The 21,359-nt window shown below is 41.6% G+C and overlaps 1 long non-coding RNA gene across 2 annotated transcripts in view; it reads left to right on the top strand.

Moving 5' to 3' along the window:
• The window catches only part of LOC310842520, an 88,649-nt gene that overhangs the window by 49,736 nt on the left and 17,554 nt on the right, over positions 1–21,359 (top strand). The window lies entirely within an intron of this gene.

Raw genomic sequence — 21,359 nt, 5'->3', positions numbered from 1 at the left:
TGACCTGTACTTTAAAGCTTTATAATTTAGGAAGACTTTGGAAGAACTGGTTGACAAGCCTTATCAGATGCTGATGTATGAGCGGATTTTATTTGCTGCTATTCTGAGCTCCTGGTGCACCAGAGTTTACACCAGCATAACAGAGTTGGCCAAGATGCCCGAAGGGATACAATTTACGAGCTTTCCCCATTATCTGCACAGCAGGGGGTGTTCAGTCACCAGTGCAAAGGCTGAGCTGAAGCATTTCCTGCTGGTTACCTGCTTTCAGCAACAGGGGTCGCTGTTTGGTAGTACCCAATTGGTTAGCTGTCAGATTCTAGAGCTCCCTATTGGTGGCTCTTAGGTAATTCCAAAAATACAGAGTCCATTAACACAGTGTTCATTCATAAAGCAGTAACATAAATCTCCATCGCTACACATTGGGTGTGTATTTCAGCAGTTGAACGTACAAGTTTATGGCCATGCTGTAGTGTAGTGCTTATGTGACAGTGAATAAAAAGTGGCTGGGCTCATTGTCTCGGAGTTTGGGGGGGGGGAGAGGTGACAAAACTGATTTCCAATAAGTGCCCCCTTCTTTATTTCCATAACAAGTCCTTGAGTCTATAGTCTGAATAGTGACCCCAGGGACCTAGAAGGTGCAGGGCTTGTCAGTCCAACCCCTGCACAGTCTCATCAGGGCTGACCTTAAGGCAGTTGGAGCAATTTGGCCAAATTGGGCCCTGCGTGCAGCTCCTAAGGGGGCCCCAGCACCAGGGCAATGTAGATGAATTTTATTTATATCTATAAGATTTTGCAGATTTTGGCTTCAGCCATTTTGGCGGGGGACTAGCCTCTTCTTTTTTCCTCTCCCTATTGAAGTTAATGGAGAGAGCATTCTCAACATTAGTTTGAAGGTGTGGAGGTCTGCATGCATGTACCCGAGTTCATTTTAAAGGTTATTATTCTAGCAGCACCCACTTCTCATGCTTCCTGAAAGGTACAGTACTTGTGACTTAAGACCCTCTGGCTTTTTATTACATTTTGTGGTGGCACACAGCACAAAATCGCACTACAAATAAGGGAGACACAGGGCTTTACTCCATACAGCATGCCCTGTGAATTGCAATTGCTTCTGTGAAAAATATTGGCACAGTGATGTCTAGCAAACAAACACATGGATTCTATCTTGATAACAGACCTGGTTAGATATTGGATATATTCATTCGGCTTCTCAATGTGCCTCTTTCCAATTAATCCAGAATCCCCCAAAATTCTGGAATAATTTCAAGCATTAGTGATATACATGAGTAATAGCACTGGCTAGACTGAGTGAGGCAAATGTTAGATTTGGGGAACTCTGCAACATCGCTCTGCAACAACTCTGCCACTGCTGATATGCAGCACATCTGCTACGCCTGTTCCGAGATGCCTGCTTTCAAAATGACACAGGGGCTTTATTTATTGAGATGTTTTGCAGTTTGGTTGATCTTGTGGCCTCCAATACAGGTCGAGCTAAACAGGCACAATTTAGGTGCTCATAAAATGTAAATGTATTTCAAAATTGATGCCTGCTTCATGCAGCAGCTGGGTCTGCATGTGCCTCTTTAATGACAGAGGGCAGACACTTGGAGCTGCACATGTTCCATGGGATAATAACATTGTCTTCAGCATTGCTCCATTGCTTCGTGGTTGTTGTTGAGATCAGGGCCAACAGGGAAGATTAGGTAAAGGATAAAGAGACCCCTGACCATTAGGTCCAGTCGTGGTTCGCTGCTCATCTCGCTTTATTGGCCAAGGGAGACAGCGTACAGCTTCCAGGTCATGTGGCCAGCATGACTAAGCCGCTTCTGGTGAACCAGAGCAGCGCACGGAAACGCCGTTTACCTTCCCACCGGAGTGGGCCCTATTTATCTACTTACACTTTGATGTGCTTTCAAACTGCTAGGTTGGCAGGAGCAGGGACTAAGCAACGGGAGCTCACCCCATCGCGGGGATTCGAACCACCGACCTTCTGATCGGCAAGTCCTAGGCTCTGTGGTTTAACCCACAGCGCCACCCGCGTCCCTAACAGGAAAGATTAGACCAAGGTAAGAAGAGTAGATTCTTCACCTTGAATATCTTGACTCAAGGTTTCTCCTCCATTCACATCTTTTCTTTTATACAGTGGTACCTTGGGTTACAGACGCTTCAGGTTACAGACTCCGCTAACCCAGAAATAGTACCTCGGGTTAAGAACTTTGCTTCAGGATGAGAACAGAAATCGAGCGGCAGCGGTGCAGCGGCAGTGCGAGGCCCCATTAGCTAAAGTGATACTTCAGGTTAAGAACAGTTTCAGGTTAAGAACAGACCTCCAGAATGAATTAAGTTCTTAACCCGAGGTATGACTGTATTACTGAAAATTGTTTTTCTTTAGTTTTACTGATTCATATTTTAATTTAACTGATAGATTTAATTCATGTATGGAGAGCAACTTTGGGAAATGTACCTTGCAGGTGCTATTGCAAGAGGAGGAGTAACTGAGTACTGGGACCTTTGGAAATTTTGATAAAACTGAGCAGTATCCAATGAAGTACATCTGCACAAGTTTCTGCTTGTTCAATGGAACTTCCCCTTCCTCTCCTCTCTCTGTGCCCCGTCTCCAAATCTGCTCCAGAGCATTGGGAGAAAACCCAGGCAGAAAGAAGAGGGAGGGGAAGTTTTGCTGCACAGTCAAAAGTCCTTGTACCCAGGGAAGCACTTTTTTTGGACATAGCCCATTACACATTTAAACAACAAGTACCATACTTGGTGGTCCTTTAGGAACATATGAACTTAGGAAGCTGTATTATACTAAGTCAGACCATTGGTTCATCTAGTTTAGTACTGTCTACACTGACTGGCAGCAGCTCTCCAGGATTTCACACAGGACTCTCTCCCAACCATACCTGGATCTGCCGGGGATTGAAGCTGGGACATCCTGCTTGCAAGACAAATCACTGAGCTATGGCTATCAGTGAAAGATGCTACCTGCAGACAAGGTGATGGTCTTTGCATATTTGGGGGACTGGGGTATGCAGGAAACTGCTCATTTGAAAGTTGAAATAGAAAAAAGAAAAAGAAACAACATAATGCCTGTTGGAATCCTTACAACAATACTATAAAATAGATTATTGTTATTATTACCCCAAGATGGGCAGGGAACTGAGTTGAGAGGGTTTGCCTAGGATCACGGCAGAGGGAAGTTTCAGGGTCTTTTATCTCAGCATTGTAGCCATTATGCTATGCTGTCTCTTTGGCGTGTGCTACATTTTAGTCCTTGGTCATAGTACCAAGAGGTATCCGCCACATTTACCTTTAGATACTGAAAGCCTGCATCTAAGCAGCAGCTATGAATACTTTGCTAAGGTTCGGTGAAGAGCTGCTTAGAGCTCACTGCACCCTACCTGTAGCAGGCTCCAGATGGAGGCAGGGGGTAAGGTAAATGTCACACAGCTAGGAAGTACACAAGCCATTAATTTTACAAATTGCATAAGCAACCCAACTGAGATATCTTTTGCTAGGTACTGGGCTTCTCTAAGCAGATTTCACAGTGTCCAAAAACAAATTTCTCTACATGCTTGGAATGATCTGTCCTAGGCAGCTGATCATGGCTAGTAGCCACCGATAGCCCTCTCACCCATGAATTTGTCTATCCTCTTTGAAAACCATCCAGGTTAGTGGCTGTCACTGCCTTCTGTGGGAATGAGTGCCATAGTTTAACTGTGCACTGCATGGATAAGTCCTTTCTTTTATCTTTCCTGAATCTTCCAACATTCAGCTCCATGTGTTATGAGAAAGGAAGAAAAACTTTTCTCTGTCCGATTTCTTCATGCCATGCATAATTTTATAAACTTCTATCATGTCCTCTGGGACGCGGGTGGCGCTGTGGGTTAAACCAAAGAGCCTAGGACTCACCGATCAGAAGGTCGGCGGTTTGAATCCCCGTGATGGGGTGAGCTCCCGTTGCTCGGTCCCTGCTCCTGTCAACCTAGCAGTTCAAAAGCATGTCAAAGTGCAAGTAGATAAATAGGTACCACTCTGGCGGGGAGGTAAACGATGTTTCCGTGCGCTGCTCTGGTTCGCCAGAAGCGGCTTAGTCATGCTGGCCACATGACCCGGAAGCTGTATGCCGGCTCCCTCGGCCTATAAAGTGAGATGAATGCCGCAACCCCAGAATTGGCCACGACTGGACCTAATGGTCAGGGGTCCCTTTACCTTTACCTATCATGTCCCCTTTTACCTTTTCTCTTAACTAAAAAGTTCCAAATGCTGCAACCCTTCCTCATAAGGAAGTCACTCCATTCCCTTGATAATTTTGATAGTCCTTTTCTGAACCTTTAACAACTCTACAATATCCTTTTCGAGGTGAGCTGACATGACCAGAACCACACACAGTATTCCAAGTGCAGTCAAGCCATAGATACATATATAACAATATTGTGATATCTGCAGTTTTATTTACAATTGGGGGGAATTGTTACTCCTAGATAATGAAAATGTTTGTGATATAGAGTAAAACCTTTCGCCCTGGTAGAATATTCATACTCTCCTAGATTTAGTACAATTAATTTGTGAGACAGCCACATTACCACACCTGTCTATATTATTAACTAAAGCAGGAATTGCTGTCAGGGGATCATTTGTTAATATCACAATGTCATCGGCAAATAAATTTTCTTCATGTTCCTGTTGATTTATTATGACACCCAGTGTTTTGGTATCCTTGCAAATGATTTCAGCTAAAAGTTCTAGCAAAACAATAAATAATAATACATAACAAACCAGGAGTTCATCGGAGTCTTCCCACCAACTGAACAAAGTGATGATAGATCAGATCATTTCAAATTATTTTAAAGTTGTATTGAGCTACAGCTATAATAGAATGGAGAGAGTAAAACATAGGGAACATGCAAAAGAATGAACAGTTACACGAATTTTCATGCATCTAAGGCCTGGTCATTCTTGCTTATCTCCTCTGCTTCCTTAGTTAGACTCCAGCTAGTGTACATAGCAAAGAAGTTCTTGGGTTCAGCCTCAATTCTGAGTCCATTAGCACTCTATAGTATGTTGGGGTGCACATTTTAGGAAGATGGGTGGACATATGTCAATTGCAAGATCCAAGTATTGCTACAAGGTTCTACACTTCCCAGGATTCTTTGAGGGAAGCCATGGCTTGGTATTATACTGTTTTATCTGGATTGAGCAGATGGGGCCTGAGAATACACTGCTGCTTTTTGTTTCTGAATTTTCACCAAGCAATTAAGTTTTTTAAAGGGAAAGACACCTGGGCTTGGGTTTCCTTCTCTCACAATGGAACGTAGTCCAACCTTCTGCCAGTGCAAGGAAGATTCTGCTTAATAACATCCTGATTGGCAGTTCAGGATCAGGCAATGTACAGAACACAGCCCAGAGAAGAAGAAGCACAGACAAAGTATGGATTTTCTTATTCAGGTCTCTCCCAACATTATGAGTGCTTAGTTGTATTTCTGAAATACTTCTCAGGTTTTTTTCACATGGAGTTAGTGCTATAAATTAAAAGATCTGTTTGCTTAATGAAAGTTTTGTTCTTGATGTGGTCACATCTGGGTTTCATTCTGTGTCAATATGTCTGGCAGAAAATCAAGGCTAACTCTTCAACAGGAAGGTCCAGAAACACCATAAACAACCCGAGAAAGAACAGCATTCTGTGCAGACCATGGCTGTGCTCCCAGGAGCTACTTTAGGTGGACCCAAAACCCAGCAGAATGTTTGACATTCTCCCTCTTTTGAGAAGTGGATCCCCATATCATAGCAGAAACTGCTTATGAAAATCTCCAGCAAAGGAGTGGTGTGCAGCATGCAGTGATGCTGTTTGAGGAAGAACTTGTCACAATAAAGAACGTGTGGAAGTTGTCGCAAAGTAGAACTTTGTGTCCAGGCATATATATACATTCCATTTTGAACCACAAGGTCAGAGTATAAGTGAGAATCAGGTTAAGGATATATGTGCTGCAGCAAATCCAATGGCAAAGAACCCAGTATATCTCTGGGCTCAGAGCACAGGGAGAGTCAGAGCACAGGAACAAGAGCCTTATTGTTGTGAACAGGAGTTTTCAGCTGTGACAAATATGAAAGGTCAGAAAAGAGAAAGGTTTCTTTGTGTTGATGAGGAAGAAATGAGAGTTTGTTTGTCTCAGATTAGACCTAATATAAATGAGATTATATACTTAAGGTACATATGTAAGAGGCTTGTTTATAATTATATTCTGGGAATGATTCAAGTTCTTATATGGTTGCATTGTTTTATACTTTCTGGATATCTCATGATCATATTATAAAATTCTATATTATAAATCAAGCATTGCTAGGTGTTGGTTTTTTCTGTTTTCCAATGTATTTCTTATCAATAAAAAAATCAGTGCGGCATGAGCAAATTTTTATTTTGAAAGCGTGGTCCTGAGAAAACTGTTTGAGAACTGCTGGTCTAGTCTGATAGAAAAAAAGTCACTTCGGTTCAGTCAGGACCCTGGACAGGTCACAGCCAAAGGGAGCTGTTGTCTCAGCAGCATGCTGAGGCCTTCTGAGGCATTATGAAGGCTGGTTGGGCTGGACCTGTTGTTAATCCAACCCCATTTGAGGAGCTGTTTCTTAAAAGGTCATTGCCCACTTCAGCAGTCACTGACTCCAATGGCCTGGGGCTTGTAAGACAACATCAATTCCACAGAATGAGAAACCAAAAGCAAGTGACACACAGTGCCTTTGCTTTTAGCATCTAGAATAACACATGCTAGAAGCATTGTGTATGATTTGCATGATCCAGGCAAAGTTAATTGATTGGAGAGTTGAACATATTCCAAACTTTCTCTCATTGAAAACCATATGACTTGGTTGGACCGAATGCAATAGCTGGGACCCAGAAAATCTCTTACATGAGTAGAAATGCCACCCTCCCAGCTTCTGATATTTTGCCTATGCCTGCTGAAATCCCCTGCACTACATATCATACCATTCCAAGCTGAGGAGACTTTTTGTGGTGGGATTTTTAAAAGTTGGCTGCACTTTGGATGTAACCCACTTGAATGTTTATATTCTGAAGCTGTCTACAACAATATGTCACTTGCTAGGGGAAGGTGATATAAGGTGATAAAAGAATGGACTACTGTTTCTTTTCCTTCCTGTGAACGTAAACAACGACACAGGACCTGGTGCTATTATTCTGCCATTAGCCAGCTATGCTTATGAACCTATGCCGGCAAAGGGACAGAAGCTGATAATGAGCTAGCAGAGACAATGGCTAGGCAATCAAATACTCAGACGTATCATAGAATATTAGAAACCAGATGCAACAGTGATAATTGCTGGGATACAGTTTATCCCTGGCTATAAAGTCTACAGAAAAAACCATATAGGTAGTAGCTGGAGATGGTGTTCTGATATGTCAAAGAAGGCACTTAGTGCAATAACGGATTTGAACTCACATTTTCAGAGAGAGCATCTTGAGGAGCTATGTCAGACAAATGGCAAAGGGCAACATTTTGAAGCTTAACTGATAAATTACAAATTAGCAGGATGCAGAGGCCAGATGGCCGCCACCCAATATATTTTAAGAAATATGAATTTTAACAGTAATGTGCATATTACTAAAATCAGCCTTTTTCCTGGAGAATTGGACAGTAGCCAGTTTTTAGAAGGGCATCAGAATGTTTTACATGTCAGTCTGGCTTCTTTTTCTGGAAACCTGTTAGAAAGGAGGGCAATTTAATGAAATAATTTTAATCAACTAATCATCTTAGTCTATATGCTGGTTGAATATTCATGTTTGCATGAACAACACAATATTTAAAATCTATTTACAGAAACATTGTAAAATTTTTGAATGTTGATGACATTGGAATGAAATGAAGGGGTTCTAGTAATAAGGTAAAAGATTATGCAAGAGTGGATTGATATTAGATGAAAGTTTAAAGTTAAATATGTGAGAAAAAATAATTAAGGATAGACCAATAGGATGAATTTGCTGAACCAAGTCTCTAAGTGGAATACAAAAAAGGGAGGCGTGAGGAAGTCAGGAAAATAAGTTAACCAAAGAAGAGAGATTAAAAAAAAGAGGGATTTTTTTTGTCATTCTTTTTTCTTTTTCTTCTTTTTTTCTGTCTATTATGTTAATTGTTTGTATTTTTGTATTTTTTGTATTTTTGTGCTTTTGTATTTTTTCCTGTGTTTTTTCCAGTTATTGTCTTATTCTGAAAATTCTAATAAAATATCATTATAAAAAAAAGCAAAGGAATCTGGGACATATTGGAGGATGCACACTTAGTTTGCACAGGGCGATCTTGACCCTAGTTGCTTGCAGTTGTTTTAAGGGTATGCAGAACAGAATGGCATGGGGAAGAAACAGCAGCAGCAGCAGCAACAACATCGACCCACCCTTCACCATAAGGTCCCAGGGCAGCTTATAACATTAAAATGGGGAAGTGGACCTGAATAGGTTATTCATTTTGTAACAAGCACAGCCTTTTCCGTTTGAGAGACCATGTATAATATTGCTGGGCTTTTTTTGTCCGCTTCAGACTAAAAACATGATGGAAGCCAAGCTTGCAGCAAAGCATGATACATGATTACCGTTTTGACTTGGAGAAACAAAACTTGTATAGGTCTGATCTGAGCGATGCCACCTCAGTGCTGTTATTTTGGATTATATGACCTTAAGTCCCAGCTAGACCTACATTTCTAGGTTTCCGTGGGACGCTCCTTCCCACAACCGCCATGAATACATAACATTGTCCAGATTCATGTGCTGTAGCAGTTGGCAGAAGTATAAACAGTGATGATTGATGAGACTTCAAGAACTTGCAGGTGTTTAAAGGCACAGCTCCAGCGTTGAGATACTCCTTAGGCACGGTGTGACTGGGCTGGAAAATCTAAACTTGAATGTGTTATGCCAAAGGCTGCCAAGAAATTTACCACACTGTATGGTCCTGGGCTAAGGAGTCAGAGGACATGGGTAAAAAGCAGGAGGGATTAAGGATCTATAATAAGAATGCAGGTCGTATGACGTTGGGGAAGAGGGAACAAATGTAGGAAATAAACCACTTGAGGGTATGTTGGCAGAAACTTATGTAGATGAGAACCATGAAGATGGAAACCCTTCACTGTTTACTCCATAGTTATAAGAGATCTAAGAATAGCACTAATGAGAATTTTCCTTGTTTGCTAGATAATTAAATTGATAAGAGCCAACATCCTAGAGGTTTTTTTAAAGGGTTGTATTAATTAATGCTTTTCATCTCATTATGCCCTAGTTTCTGTAGAGCATATTGCATCTTATTTTGCATCCTTATAAGCCCTCCTGGTTTATAAAACAGTGAGCAGTGTAGATATACTCTACTTTATGGTTTAATGAAACATCTCATCAGGATTAATCGAATACTGCCAAAATAATTCAACGAGCACATACTATGCACTTTTGGGAGAAAATGTCAAGGACATTTGTAAGGGCTGTTGCTTGAGAGATTCAGAGCAACATCAGCGAAGGACTCTCCAAAGGCATGAAGGACAGATGGGCAATCTGCAAACTGTGTGTAATTCAAATATGTGCAATCAGTTAACTCCAGTACATTTGGCAAGATTAATTTATGCAGACATGATATAAGGCAGCACCCTGCGCTGGTGACAGAGCTGAATTTATTTGTCATCTCAGGAGCCCACTATGGAGATGTGGCCATTCTGATTTTATCATAGTCATTCATTTAAACCGGTGGACATGGCAAATGATTTGATTTGATTCACTGCAAGGACTTGTGCTGACTGTCATGACATATTAACCTCTGGGGTGGGGTGGGGTGGGGAGATTGCCACAGTTGGCTACCACTAGAGGTGATGGAAAAACTGATTTAGTTCGCATTTAAAGGCACACTTACCAAACTCGCACTCTGCAAAGAAATGTGCAAAATGAAACACAGCCATCCTTCAAAATTTGCACTTCTCCACATTTTACAATGCAGTTCTACAGCCAAGCAATATGTATAAAAGTGTGTATACTAGGATAAGGTGTGCATAAAATGCATATACATTTGTGAAAGTAACAGACAAAAACACATGAGGGAAAATTATTTGCAAAAATGTGAACATTAGGCAAAAGTGCCCTAAAAGGTGTATATCTGGAGAAATGCTGATAAGCTTTCATGAGGACTTAAAAAAATAATAATAATCAATGTAGAAATGTGGGGAACTGATGTTAAGATTGTAAAGAGAGAGAGAAACTCAGAAACTGTCAGATCCACCCATCCCTTACCATTAACAGTGCAATCATATACATGGCAATTCCAAAATATGTCTTATTGAGTTCAGGGGGGCTTCTTACTAGATTTGGAAGGAGTCCCAAGATCCACACTCAGGCTAGATGACAGGTAAAGTGAGGTTATCTGGGCTAGGAGTAGCAGTCCAAGTGGTCCAGGCAGAGCTGGCCCACCCATGAGGCAAGGTGAGGTGACTAACTCAGGTGGCAGGCTGCACAGGGGCAACAGATACAGCCACCTGCTTCATGTCTCAGAAGCTCTCCCCTGTTGGTGAATAGGAGGTGCTGTTGGTCTCTTCCCCCCCCCCCCCCCGATCAGGACAAGGAATTCAGAGCTGCAGAGAAGCAACAAAGTTGTCCCAATGGGTAGGCAGACCCACCCACCAAGCTTTTAAAGGTGGGGCAAAGTGAGCTTACTTGAAAGACTATTGTGCCTTGCAAGGTGGCTGGATATGCAGGTCCTCACTGCACTGGGAATGATGAATCTGTTCCCAGTGATGGGAGCACTGCCAGGTCCTGGATGACCAGGTTGTGCCCTCACCTTCTGACTCCAGTTTCTCCACCCCAGCAGGTGGTGGTGGACACCTTCCTCAGTTTCCATTGCTGTGCTTCTCTCCCCAGGAGGGAAGAGGTCCTGCTTCCCCATGCAAAGAATCCATATCCTGGGAGAAGGAAGTGACTGCCTCCTCCAGCCTCTGTTACCTGGTCTTAGACCCCTGCTACCACTCTCCAGTTTCCCCTCCTCTTTCATCTCTGCCTTCTACTCCACTCCTAAGCTCAGCAACACTTCAGAACACATGACATTTTCAACATTATGGGAATGGAGTAGCTGTCACCCAAACATTCCAGTAGCTTGCAGGACTGAGTGTGTATTTCCACATATATAACCCTGGTATATGTCCGATAAGAAGAGCAATGGCAGGAAAGAACAGGGGGAACAAATAACTGTTGCCTGATATTGTTGTCAGGGATTGTCTCTAGAAAGGCCTAGCTGGTCTGTGATGCATGCCAATTTGATTTGGTTGCTTAGAGGTCACCCACAGTGGCATGGTAAACAGGAGATCACTCCTTCATCAGAAACACTGTGGGAATTAACAACAATGCCCAGTCTCCAAAGTGCCTAGGACCAAATGGACCATTTAAGGAGTGGAATTACCATTAGCAGACATCTATAATTATGAGTCATAGCAGACACAAGCTGAATGAACAGTTCTGGATCGTAGCACTCTGAGCTATAAACCTCTACAGTTCTGCATAATCCTTCCATAATGACTTGGTGTTGTGTTGAAAGGGAGTGAAAGTGTTCGTCCATTGAGCGTGAAGGCAGTGCTTCCTGAAGCCTCTTTCAGTCAGCCTCGGTGTCTCCAAGAAGCAAATTGCTGGCGCAAGTTGATGTATACCCGGAAACTCCTGCCTACTGCTTCCTGAGTGCTGATTGTTTCTGGTTTATTGTTGGACTTTGCGCTGACTGTGAAGTGAACAGCTCCTGCTGATGAAATCACTGCTTAGGACTTAGGTGATTTCAACCAAAACCTCTTGCCAGTTTAGAACAAAACTGAAGCACATTCCAGACAAAGCTGTTGATGGGGAGTTGGGCAACTCACAAAGCTGTTGATGGGGAGTTTGGCTTATTTTTGGACAAGATTGAACTTCCTTTGAAAGAAGCAGGTTTGCAGTTTAGGAGTGTTCCTAGAATTGGTGTTGTTTCTTAAGCAGTGACTGTGACCAAGAAGTGTGAGGTCCTCACCCACTCCCACCTCAGTGCAACTGCCTTTCTAAATTGCACAAGACTTAACTTGCTGTTGCTGAGTTCTGTCAACTTGGGTGCAACTTTCCATTTCCCTGAAGAAATCACACTTGGCTCATCTGATAACTGTCAGCCTACTCTTTCTGTACTCTGTGCAGAGGTTTGTGTTCTGGTTTTTTAATCACACAGATGCTTTCCAGTGATCATGCCATAAATTAAGCAAGGATTTGCGGGTTTCCCAGATGGAGTGTTCATTTATTTGCAACGTTGGCCATAATTTTATCATTTTTCTAAGTGCAATATACAAGAAGTGTGTTCTCTCGTATCTTGAAATTAGTTCCTGTGGGGTGGGAGACCACTTTCTACTGATTAAGTGCTCTGTCCTTTTGAAATAAAAATTTCTGCTGAATACATAAAACAGCCAAGCACATTTAAGTGTGCTGCTCCCATTATAATTAATTACATAATTAAATATAATGAGAGTTGAACATGGAAATCTCCCGAAAACAACTCAATAAGGCTAATCCTTAAATCTATTTCTTTATTAAATGGACAATTATTTTGCAAGGGAAACAAATGTCTTTGTTGAAATAGCAGATATGTTTACAAGTGGAGTCAGCAGGAGCAGACTGCATAAATAAGCAATTACAATGTTTTTTTCCCATGAAAACAAGAGCCCACAAATTACTTCACCTTTCCCCCCTCTGTTCCTCAGGCAATAATATTTTTCCCCTCGTAATTGCTTAACAAAATGTATTCCTGTTCCATACAATTAGAGCAGTAAGAGAATACAAAGTGGATTATTTGCTGATTGCTGAGGTTTAAAAGTCAAATCAGTGCTCTGCCTGAAAGGAAATGCTTTGCACAACCAGACATTTTTGCCATTTGTGTTTCTCACCAGAATGAGAATGAAGGTACCTGAGCTTGCTGCAAAGAATGGAGGCTAAAAAGAGAGAAAGGGGGAGAGAAATCCAGTAGATTTTATTTCTGAAACATGAAACAAATAAAATAAGAAACTGGGAAATAAAACGATCAGATCTTACAAATAAGAACCCCAAATGTGCAGACCCACAAAGAACAAAGTTGTGGGTTATTTTGCACGTGTTTTCTTTTGTTATATCGTTTTAATCATACATTAAAGACAACATTTTTAAGCAGATCAGCCACACTCCTAGTAGTAACACCTACATGGGAGTAAATCCCCATTGAACTTCTGGAACTTACTTCTGCGTAGACATATACAATGACTAAATATTGATTAGGCTGACACAGACTATTTTTTTAGGAAATAATTTATGATAATGTATCATTTTCCAAGCAACATAAGAACACATGGAGGTAGGAATCACATGCACCAGAACTTCATGTGGAGTGACTAACCTGTAGCCTTCCAGATGGTGTTGAACAACTCCCATCAGTTCCAGCCAGCACAGCCAGTGGGCAAGGATGATGTGGGATGGTTTCCAACAACATCTGGAAGGCTGCAGGTTCACTGACCTTGATCTATACCATGCTCCAGAATATTTCACAATGCGAAGGGAGTTTCTGCAGCAGTTCTTCAGGAGACAAGTCAAACTGGAAAGGGCTTCCCCTGAAGACAGAAAGTCTGAAAACACCAAGATGTATGACTGACACCAAAACAAAGTCTAAAAGTGGTTTAAAAAGTAAAGATGGAATCTTTAGAGTTGAAATAAATGAGTTAGAGTTTTTTAAAAATATTTTTCCTGCTTTGAATGTTCCTTTTTTGATATGAAATGGTATGATTTAGAGATCAGATCATGGATTAAATGCGGATTGCTTAAGGGTACTCTCCCCTTGGTCTTCTGCAATTTGGAGAATTATCCACAATGCTCCCATCATTGGAGAGATAATAATGCACTGTTCATAGACAAGTTCCATTGGGGTGTGTGTGTGTGTGTGTGTGTGTGTGTGGGAGGGAGGGAGCCAAACTATAGCACAAAGATGCTGTTCCTCCACCTCCATCCATACATTAAACAAGAAGACGAATTTGACACAGTGTAGTGAAGGATGTGGAAGATAGTAAGGATGCTGCGATATTCAGCTAGCAAAGCTGGAGCCAACATAAATAGTACAGCTTCATTCTTCTTAAATTCAAAAAGAGGGATCATCTGATGAAGCCTGGCTGCTGCTGTGAATGGAAAAGATGATCTCAGCCTCATCAAAGAATGTCTGCATGTATGATTCACTTCCAGGCGAGTCTCTGCCTTTGCCAGAAGGGCATGGACCATGGCACTGAGGTAATTGATGCCTAAGTAAATAGCCCAAATCTGCCACAGTAGTGCAAGGTTATGACCAGATACAGAGGAGAGCCGCAATAACTAATTGTGTACTTAACAAAATTAATTGAAACAGAAACCATTATTAGGCTGGTACAATGAAAGCAGCTTGCTCTTGTTCTGGGAAAAACTGATCTTTTACTTTTTATTTACATGACTTGTGTCTTGAATCTGCTAGGTATGTTCACTACAGTTTCATGTTTTGAAATTGTGGTTTTATTTATTTGTTTATTAAAACATTTCTATCCCCCCCCCCATATAACATCACTGTCTTCACTTTATTACAGTCAACAGACCAGAAATAAATGTACTACACAGTACACCAAAATCATAAATACAGGATAAATACAGAAAAGTGTAATAATAGTAACAGCTGGTCAGCTATATACAAAATAACAAATAACCTTAAGGTAATCCGCTGGAAATATTCCTTCTAGTCTTCTTATTCTCAGCAATAGGTATGTGACCTCTTTCAATGACACTCGTGGGATTTTAACATAAACCATACTGTTGAAAAACCAAAACTTTAAAGAGAAAATAGCTGTCAGTTTCCAAAGGATTTTTGACACATCTGTACCTGGCAGGTAAATAAATTTCAGTTGCCCTTTGAAAACTGACAGGCAAACATGTTTCAGTTTGCCTTTGAAAATTGGCTGCTATATCGACTACATCCCAGTACTGCTTTTCATTATGCCGCTTGCCTTATGCTCTTTTCCTGCCATTATTTAGACCAGTAGGAAGGAAGATATACTCTGATGTGCTCTGGGTGGGGCTGCCTTTGGACCATGTATGGAAACTTCAGCATGTCCAAGATGCCATGGCCAAATTGCTGACCAGAGCCAGTTCCAGGAGGAACAGAAGCACCTTGTTACAACAATGCCATTGGCTACTTGGCTACTTCTGGGCATAATTCACCGTGTCCTTATACAGTTTGGGTCTAGACTGTTTGAAGGACTGTATCTCCCTGTATGAGCCTGGCTAGCCTGAGATCTGGGGTGGTCTTTCTCTCAGTCCCACCACCGTTACAGGCACGTTTGGTGATAACAGAAGAAAGGGCTTCCTCAGCGGCTATTCCCAGATTATGAAACTTGCTTCCATGGGAAGCTAGACTGCCACTCTCTTTCTCTGCTTTCCTTTGACCAACAGGCAAAGAGACTTGTTTGTTCCAATAGGCCTATGGACACAAACTGGCTGTTATGACAGGGTCCTCTGAGGAAGGCATTGTTCTGCTTTTAAATGATGTTATGTATATTCAATGCTATTTTTAATAGTTTCTTGTTTAATTTATTTTTAATATTTATATTTATTGTGTTTTAGTTGTATCTGTTTTAATTTATATTGTGAGCCGCCTTAGGTTCTTCATTGGCAGGAAGGCAGGTTACTTTAAAAAGTTAATCAACTTTTCTCAGAAGACAGTTCCAGGAGGGGAGAGTACTGTTGGGCTAAGGTCTTCCTTGAGGGTGTCCCACAGGCAACTTCCTTGCTACTGTGACAACAGGATGATGGACCAGGTGGGCCACTGGCCCTGATCCTGTAGGGCTGTTCTTATGTTCCATAGCATTGGACTCCAATGGAAAAGTCCTTATCTAAGATTCTTTTCTTGTCTTGTTTTGCTAGCTGGACCACTATCAGTTCTGTCTACATTATCATGCTTGATCAGTTGCTGAAAGCCAAGTGGCTGCTTGACAACTGAATGCAAACAGATTGCATATAAATGATTGCAATGCATTGCATACTTGGTCTAACAACCGGTAACATGGTTATTTGACCTATTATGACTTCCTTTGCTGCAAGATGCTGTTCATTTACATAAATAGATGAGCAGATGGTAGATAGTCTATATGCTTTTACAACACTTGTTACTCCCAAGCACGTGCATTCCCTTCACAAGTACACATCTTTTAAGCTTGGGAAACCTGTTCTGGAGCCAAAAATCCAAACTGAAGGCATCTTTGATTTAATGTTTGCATTTCCGCCCCCTCCCTGCCCTTCACTTGAGCCACTCACACAAATTGGTTCCTGGAATGATTTCATAGAAGCTGTTTGTCTTTTAATTCCCCCCCCCCAAAAAAAAAAATCAACAGCTTACAGGGCATTCAGAATAACAAATACTTGTTTGCTTTCTATGCAGAATACAATATTTCCAAAGCACCATCATAATGCCTCTAATAGTAGACAGATAAAAAATACTTGCTGATGAGCATGTATCATAATAATCAATTTATGCTTCAAGAAATATAGACACAGTTTCTGCACCCAGAGTTTATACATAAGCACAACTGCAGTAGATGCTCTTGAGTGTTAATGATATCTCTGAGCAGTCAGCTTTTAGAACAAAATGATATATAAACCCGTTGTAAAACTGTTATACTTCAACAGAAAAGAAAAGGCACAATTGTTTAGAATGACAACAAGATCACCACCCATACATGTTCAGGCCAAAATGTAGAACATAACACAGTGTATGAACCACCACAGTGGTTTGCTTAATTGTCCATCTGGAAAGATCAGTGATTCTGCACAGCGTTCTGACTCTACAATGGCTAACTGGATGCCTCAATCAAGTTCAGCTGGTGGGTCGAGATTGTAATAGCATCCTCTGTAGGTCCTTAGAATCTGGAAGTTGGAGAAGTATTGCCTATGAAGGTGAACATACTGGAAACCCACTGAGTCAGCATACCCAAATCTACACTATCCAAACTCTAACAAACTCAAACAGTGAGTGCTGACTGGATTGAAGCCAGAAGAAGAAGAAGAAGAAGAAGAAGAAGAAGAAGAAGAAGAAGAAGAAGAAGAAGAAGAAGAAGAGAGGGAAGAAGGAAGAAGAAGTCGTCAGTATCCTTGGGTGAATCCTGCAGAAGTACAAAACCTTCGCTTTAAAAGGATGCAACTCACTGATCTCCAAAACAGCCAAACAAGGACTAAGCATTCTTAGTGGCCTCCAGGACACAGAATGCTGAGTGCTGGTTGGGAATGAAACTCAGGAGGCCTGGGTGGGTGGGTTGGCGTTATTGAGTCTTTTACAGTTTATAGTATACCAGCTAGGTTTGGATTATGGATTATAGCATGGCTAGGTTTGGATTATGCAGACCAGGCGCAGGCTAAGGTTCACTGGCAATATCTTTAAATGGAGCTTGAGCAACACTTACTGTTCCATAGAATGTTAACTGTTCAACTCATGAAGTAATGAAATCCCCCCTTAGTCTGGAGGTTGAAGTCAAGCAGCATTGACAGCCTACTTTTCACAATATAGAAAGAAGGGTCATGATTTTTATTTTTGTATGTCAATGGAATATGGTAAATTGATTTGCCCTGCCAAATCAAGAATGAAAAATAAGAGAATCTTGTTTTATAGAACTAGGTTGCTGGTCAGAACTGGAGATATTTCAATCAACCAAATTATTCTGCCAGCTATAAATTTCCGTTTTGGGGGAAATGAGTTGCCAAACTAAATATTGTGGAATTCAAAACCAGCAGGACTTTCTGATCCATAAACTTTGATTATGGAAATAAACTCTCTGCATTATGGAAGTCTAATGGTAGTTTCTCTTGGTTTCTTTTTTTAAGGGCAAATACTAGATTTTAACACAACACAGTTTGTTTCCCCCCAGCCATGCCCACCTGTCACTTACCAGATGTCACCTGTTTCCTAAAACCTAGGTAAAAGCCATTGCTGCAAAGGAGCTATCAGACTCTTTAGTGTGTGCTCCTGACTGTTCCTTGGCAGTGGGCCTTGTATTCGAGGCTGTTTAAATTAAGCACCCAATGCTTAATTTAAGCCCACTATGATTAGTTCTACCTGAGCGTTCTCAGTTGGCGCGTCCAAGAGGAACCGATCATTGCCGTAAACAGCAGGCCTTGCAGTTGGCTCTGAACTTAAACAGAGCTGAAGGCAAGTTTCATTGCAAAGAAACAAATGGAAGGGTGAAGCTTAGCATTCATATGAAGTCAGCTGATTGACAGGTGGGTGAACTACCCACCTTTCAGAAGGGACCCACGGATAGGTGGCCACGTTTTGATCTGGCACACCAAACAAAAGTAGAGCCCCACCCATGTAGTAACAGCTGTACTGTAAAGTAAATCCTAATGTTTGTGATGGAATTTTCCATGATGTACCTGCTTCTACCTGCATGTCCAGTCTCAGAGAAAAGCTTTCGGGGGCTATCTATTTACATCCTGGTACTTTAGGTGCAGGGGGCTGCAAGACACACTTGATCCCTAGTTCTGTTAGCAGCTATATTGCAGTAGTCATCAGCAGATTTGGGGCACATAGTTATCACTATGCTGATGGTGTGGAGCTCTATTTCTCTGTTAAATCTGGTTCAGAAGATGCTGTGTCTGAATGGAGTGATGGCTCATAAATGGAAAATGAACTTTGCTACGAGAGAGGCACTGGGGGTGAGTGGCCCCCAAGTCCAGGTACTAGGGATTTTGTTCTACAGTTATTTTGGGGTTGCATTCCTCCTGAAGGAGCAGGTCCACCATTTAGGGGTGCTGTTGAGCCATCTTTGTCCATGGAGACCCAGCTGCCAATTTCCCCCTCCCCATCTTCATTTGAAAGAAACGTCCAAGGAAGGCAGGGTGAGAACCTTTGCCCAGTCTGAGAAAAACAGGGAAACCAATGCACCTCATTTGAATACTCCAGACCAATTTGTAGCCCCCTGAAGCTGCAGGCAGTAAAACAAAGGAGAAAAATCTGCCCAGAGATTTCTCACATAGCTCCAGAATTTTTAGATTGCAAATGCCATGGATGTTGTAGTCTGGGCGGGGTGGGGGGGTGGGGTGGCAGCTCTGGGTTGCAGAAAGCTGCCAAGTGCCATGGGCAAAATCCAGCAGGAATCTGATATTTCGTTATCTTGTTTCAGTTCAATAATAAATGTGTAGGAGAGATAATTTTTGTTGGACGGAAGCTGGGGTGCAGAAACCAGGAAAAGTGATAAAAGATTTTCATTTCTCTTGGTGGAAACTTACTGGTTAAGATTCACATCTTTTATTTATTTAGCTATTCCACTTCTAAAGTGTTCCATTGCAAAGACCAGGTAAGAAGAACATCACAATCAGTTCACATTTCCCTCAGGAACATTGCTTGGTGCTGTTGCCTTTTAGCTCTCGAGTTACATCTGCTTTATTCTATCTGTAATAGTTGTTTTATTGCTCTTCTCTGTCTGTGTCTCCCCTAATCTGAATTTTATAGGTTTATTTGTTTGCTAACATATGGGAAAGAAAAACATTTGATTGGATTGTTGCTGCATTTTTCTCTTGCCCGTTCTCCAAGGAACATGCGGTGCCACACATAGTTTTCTGGGCTGCACACCCACATGCCATTTTATTTGTCCAACAACCTTGTCAAATAGGCTAGGCTGCAGTGTGATTGACCCCAGGCCACCCCACCAGCTTTGTAGCTGTGTGTGACCCATGACCATCTAGAGGGCAGAATTTCTGCTTTTGATTTCTGACAGCAGAAAACTTCCTTTTAAAATGGAAACTGCACACACACCTTGCTGGATGAAGCTGCTGTAAACCTTCTTCTCATCTGCAAGGTACCTTCATAGTTCCCCCCTCTTATTTATGGCAAAATGTTTTGATCCAACTCATTTCTTTGACAAGTAGTGATCCAATGCTTATGTGAGAGAAGCAGAAAACTTGAACGATGATCTGTTTGGAGACTTGTTCCCATGTACGTTTTATCCACTCCCCTGCAGGTAGAGGAGGGATTTTATTTATTTTTTTAAAAAATTATACCCTGCTTTTCACCATCTGGATCACGAAGTGGCTTACAAAATAAAAACATACGGTATATAAGATTTAAAACAGAAAGACCGGAGGATTGAAACACCAGAAGATTAAAATATCAGAGCATCATTCATGGTGCAAAGACCTCATGGAACAAAACAGTATATATATATTTTTAGGAAGTTCAAACTGTCCTAATTTCCAAGGTCCTGTTTTTCAAGGTCAAGCCCAGAACTCAGGTGGAGTATTGAGGAATCAAGCTAAGTAGTGGTCCAGACACCAGTTGCAAGAGGAAGGTGCCAAAAGGCAGAGGCTGTGCGACCAATTAGCAGGCCGAAAACCAGAGTCTGGGAACAAGGGTGCTCAAAGACAGGGCCTTCAGTACCCTGGACAGGTCCTAAGGAAGAGACAACTTGTTCCAAAAGTGTTGGTTGCAGTATGAGTTCTTAGATGGCCCCTCAGTCACACTGCCTCTCCCAGCTCTGCTTCATTGCTGGTAAATAAAGAACCCTCTGACCTGAAGGTTGGCACTGTGTTGCCTCTCTGCTAACTCTAATAAGACATGCTGCCTGCAGTCAAGCACAGTGGCATGTGAGGCTCATAGGGGAATATATGCTGGCTTCTTGGTGGGGTGCAGCTCAGAGACTGCAGTCACTAGGGAGTCCTGGTTCAGAAGTTCCCTGGTTGTTGGACACAGACTCAGTGGAGTCAGGGTCCAGATCTAGCAGTTCTTTCATCCTGCCATCTTTGTAGAGGCCCAAGTGCCAGTTTTTCTTTACCATAACTTTGAGAGATAGGCCAAAATAATTATCTTCATGCTGTAGTTGGACAGCTGAGGCTAAAAGATAGTGGCTAGTTTTACGATAGTTAAATATGTTCTTAGCAGAGGTGATAAACCCCAAACATTTTTGGTCAACCTGCTAGCTGCTACCTACCAGTTAACCCCTCTCCTTGCTTTGAGCAAATGTCAGATTCCAAAATTGTAGAATTGACAGGATAAACCACAAACTTATCATAACCATAACCCAATAATATTAGAACATTGCAATTCTATTAGTGGCATTAGCCAGACACATTGTTGTAGAATAAATGTGTTGAGCTTTTAATATCTATCACCGCATATTATTACTACATAGTACATATCTCAATATACAAAAAAGCATTGTGTGTTTCACTTTGCAGTTGTTCCTTATTCTTAAACATGCCTAAAGCTCTATATGACACAGTTTGACATCCATGAATACATCACCTGAACATTTAAGAAACATTGGGAAAGTGCTGTGCTTTACCCTACCCCCACCCCCCAATA

This window comes from Podarcis gaigeae (genome assembly GCF_964106915.1).
Source record: "Podarcis gaigeae genome assembly, chromosome: 4".
NCBI classification, from domain to species: domain Eukaryota; kingdom Metazoa; phylum Chordata; class Lepidosauria; order Squamata; family Lacertidae; genus Podarcis; species Podarcis gaigeae.
The sequence above is the reverse complement of the archived record's forward strand: the minus strand, read 5'-3'. Positions and strand labels throughout refer to the sequence as shown.